Source organism: Pseudophryne corroboree, chromosome 1 (assembly GCF_028390025.1).
Source record: "Pseudophryne corroboree isolate aPseCor3 chromosome 1, aPseCor3.hap2, whole genome shotgun sequence".
NCBI lineage: Eukaryota > Metazoa > Chordata > Amphibia > Anura > Myobatrachidae > Pseudophryne > Pseudophryne corroboree.
Window position 1 is genome coordinate 53083565 of NC_086444.1, and position 4605 is coordinate 53088169.

The window sequence follows — 4605 nt, forward strand, 5'->3', positions numbered from 1 at the left end:
CGTTTTGACCTGTCGACCTATTACATGTCGACCTAATGACCATTGTGTTGACCCAACGACCCATACCCCATCAGCACAAACGCAGAGCATTTATTTGGTTTTCCTATACATCAGTAATGATCACTACACCTTTGCACCTTGAAACTTTTATTATTAGAAAAACAGAGCATTCATCACTGTGTTTGGCACACAATTTCAAGTGGTAGGCACGTTACATCGACCAATTACCAAAACCGAAAGATGTAAAGTGAATCATCGCAGTCTTTATTCACAAAATACAGATACAATTAAATGTGTAGAATACCTCTACAATGTAAGAAATATAGATTCCATACTGGACAAAATATTTACATAAGTATTTTAGCCTCAAATAATACTTAATATGGCCTTTAAATAATCATTATTATTTTTTGTATACGTCGCATAGAAAACACTCTGGTGTTTAAATTTACAGATGAATTAATGGAGATTAGCGGACATTCACAAGAAAGCTGATTGGTGGAATTATTGTGCTGTGCACTTCAGTATTACTGAAGAGAACCTTGGAGGAAGTTCTGTAGGACAAACAAACACAATTCTAAAATGAATCCCACAGAGCCAAAAGAATGGGGTTTCTATCACTAACCAGAAGCTCACAGTGTAGGCACCTTATGCAAATTAGTCACCCCCTATTTGCATGAAGTGCTACATGGTTTAATAAAGGGGAAATACATTTGTTTCTTAATCTATATGTTTCATCCCGAGCAAAATGTGGGTAAAATAATTAATTAACTATTATCGAGTGTTGGAGAATGGATTACTTTAGGTTTGTTTGTCAATATGATATCAATTATTTTGACAATACTATCTTACAACATCAGCTCTCTAGAACTGTATATATATATTGACACTCAGTTTTCCCAGGTAATGAAAAAAGAATATACCAGCACTCACTTTTAGAGATGAAACAATGATTATTTATTCTTCCTAAAGATTCCATTGCATATAAATTGACAGCTGTAGCCCGACATCTATTTTAAACAGCACATAGTGGTTTTCTTCTTCGGGCCACTGAAGAAAACCACTCTGTGCTGGTTGAAACAGGTGTCGGGCTGCGGCTGTTGGTCTATATGCAATGGAATCTTTATGAAGAATAAATAATAATTTTTGTCATCTCCAAAAGTGAGTGCTGGTATATTCTTTTTTCATTACCTGGGAAAACTGAGTGTCAATATTAACCCTTTTTTTTACCTTGCACCACCATTTGTTTTGTTTGTTATATCTTTCACTGAGTGCTGCCTTTTCCATATATATATATATATATATATATATATATATACACACCATTTCATCTGCTACTAAGTCTATACATACATATACAACATAGGTTAGGTGGAGCAGCCTCTGTTGCAGAATTTAATCCTATCTGCTCACATTGACTCCACTGAAATACAGCATGTGGCATCTTGGGGCGTTCTGTAAAATGCGATTTAAGGGATACAATGAATGTGCAACAAAGCCCACTCCACTAGTTTTCGGTCATCCTTATGTCACTAACATTAGCATAATTAGCATCAGAAATTTTTAATCATTGTGTAAAAATAGTATGTTAAATACTGTCAATATCTGACATTTTAGAATCATGCATTCCCAGAGAATCTCTACCCTGTAGTTAATTACAGATCTGTAAAAAGTATTTTTTTTTTCTTTGTTAATCTAAGTAACCATCGTGTCAGGTAGTAGATTTGTTGGCAATAAAATGCAATATAACACAATACGGGGTGTATAAGTGGTTGCCCCAAAAATTGTTGTCAAAACTAGTTTTAAATGTGTCTTTTCCTTAGCAACATAAACAGTATGGCATGATTGCCACACACACATTTAATGATCTGCACTATAATACTCTATAACGCATGTAAAACACAGTTTTGTGTAAAACTTTTCGGTTACCATGCAACTAAAAATTACATTTACGGGAACATTTTGCAAAATTCACAAATTGTAATGATTACAAGATCTCATGAACAAAAAGATACTGATATCATTGCAGTTAAACTGAGCTTATATGTCCAGTTCTGTCTCACTGCACTGAGTGTTGGCTTCGCTCACTGGAGGCAGTGAGGAATGATGTGCAAGGTTTGCGTGATTCCCGCCTGTCAGTCAATTGAGACACTGGCCACGCAACATTTCACCCAATGCTGTTTTATAGAATTGCAAAAAAACAAGTCAAGATGTTCACAGATATCAATTTACCAGTATTGTTACATTTAGACGGGCAAATTGCTTGATAATCTGGACACCGTCAGTGGTATACATTCATCCAAAAAATTAGCTCTGGCCAACCAAGATTATTATATAGGAGAAGCAAGTAATCCTTTTTTGATGAAAGAGCATAATTAAAGTCAGATTGGTAGAAAAAAAATAAAAAATATTGTGCTCCTCATTTCAGATTTCATGTGTTACAAATACTCAGAGAACACATAATAGTGTAGCGTGTTTAGCCAGATTCCATTAATCCTTCCATTACAGTCATTTCTTGGCACTAAAGGTCATTTGCAAAAGTACACAACTTGTGGCAATGTAGAGCATTACACTGTGCACAAATTAACCTATTGGTTCGTATCGTACATATGTGTTGGTGCACTTCCCAACTCCAGTTTTGAGAACTACTTTTGGAAAATTAGTCTGTGCCTATACTTGCAAAATTGTGAATGCCACTGGATAATTGCATGGTGGAAAAAGTGAAAGTATCCGTACATCCTACTACTACAGTATATGGCCACCCAATTTCTTAGTGTTCATGTTGCGCCATGACTCTCCAGGAATACTGGTGGGTATAACTCTCTTTAAGTTCTTAACGAACCATGAAAGCTGGAAGAGATCAAAACTATGTTTGTATGTAATGTTTTTGTTGCATTGGTGGAATTTGCACATAGAATGGTCTTTCTTGTTTATTAGTGCACATGGAAGTTAAGCATCATCCCAGTGGTGGGTTCCTGGCTACTACCTTCTCTCACACATGGAAAATACAAGCTGATATTCCCAGAAATGTGCCTTCTCCAACCCTTGGAATTCAATTAATTGTAAAATCTGTGTTGCATAAATGCAGTGACAATTAGCATTTGCTGTTTATGCACTTTTGCAATTGACCCTTATTAACACTTACCTTGGCAAAATAATAGACTTAGAACTTTAAATGTATTATACAGCCTGTGTGTGTTACAGTATTTAAATATGGAATCTACATACTCTCTGCGGGTTCTGTGTGTGATTACGAAATTCTGCGCAAGTGAATCACAAATTACTGCCACACAGTGACTATGGAAAACATTGCACTAACAAGGCCTGCCCCTAGGTGGATGCTCTTTCATTTTCATAGCCCTTACTTAAAACTGGGTGTGGGGGCGTGACAAGAGGCCCAATCACAAAATGCAAGCCAGAGACTGCAGCTTGTGATTGGTTCTACTGTTCCCCTCCCCCCCATCCACACCCCTCCTATAATTTATTAACTAAATTGATTTTTCAACAATGTGTTACAGAACCAGCTGATTTCATGGTTAAATGCTTTGCAGTGACCCTTCGGGCATATGGATGCAGGAAGGGATAAGCTAATATAGTTTATTTTAACTAGGTGGTTGTGTAGTTTTAATACTTGTCTATTAACTGCCTTGTATATTTTCCTGGCAAATGTGGCATCATTACTGAGTTCTGCTGTAATAACTTAAATAGTTCTGAGTTCTGCTGTAATAACTTAAATATTCATTGGGAAAACCAGTATACTATAAGGAATAGTGCACTCCCACTGTAAATTAGATGTCAATGCAGATTTTTGTGAACTGTACTATGAAATTATTCTATCTATCTATCTATCTATCTATCTATCTATCTATCTATCTATCTATCTATCTAAAATAAAACTTTTCCATGGTCCCAGAAATCCTCAACAGACATATGTTAATTTACAGGAAAGAGGGCATTGTTGTCATGTTATACGTAGAACCGTTAATATAATTTCTCCATTCTAAAGAAAAAGAATTAAGGTTCAAAAAGGGTTGAGATTGCCTAAAGGATAAATAAAAAGGGGCAGACTAGATGGGCCAAGTGGTTCTTATCTGCCGTCAAATTCTATGTTTCTATGTTTCTATGCTAAAGCCTTTATAAATTGGCGATTAAACACATCTAAGCGTATAGATATGTAACCATTCACTGCAGGCTATTAAAACAAGTGGGTGCTCTGGTTTACACTGAACGTATGAATGTATTTTAAGAAGTCATCCTATGGCTGGCTGTAGGCTATAATAACAAGAGAGCTTTAGCCCCTTATTTTGAGTTGTATTTTGGGGGAAGAGATCATATGCTTTCTCCTAATGGGATATTGAGAAACGGGTGGTCTTCAGTATGCCGACTGATGGGATCCCGGCGCACAGTATACCGGCACCGGAATCCCAACAGCCGGCATACCGACACTTATTCTCCCTTGTGGGGGTCCACGACCCCCCTGGAGGAAGAATAAAATAGCGTGGCGAGCGCAGCGAGCCCGCAAGGGGCTCATTTGCGCTCGCCACGCTGTCGGTAAGCTGGCGGTCGGGCTCCCGGCGCCGGTATGCTGGTCGCCGGGAGCCCGAC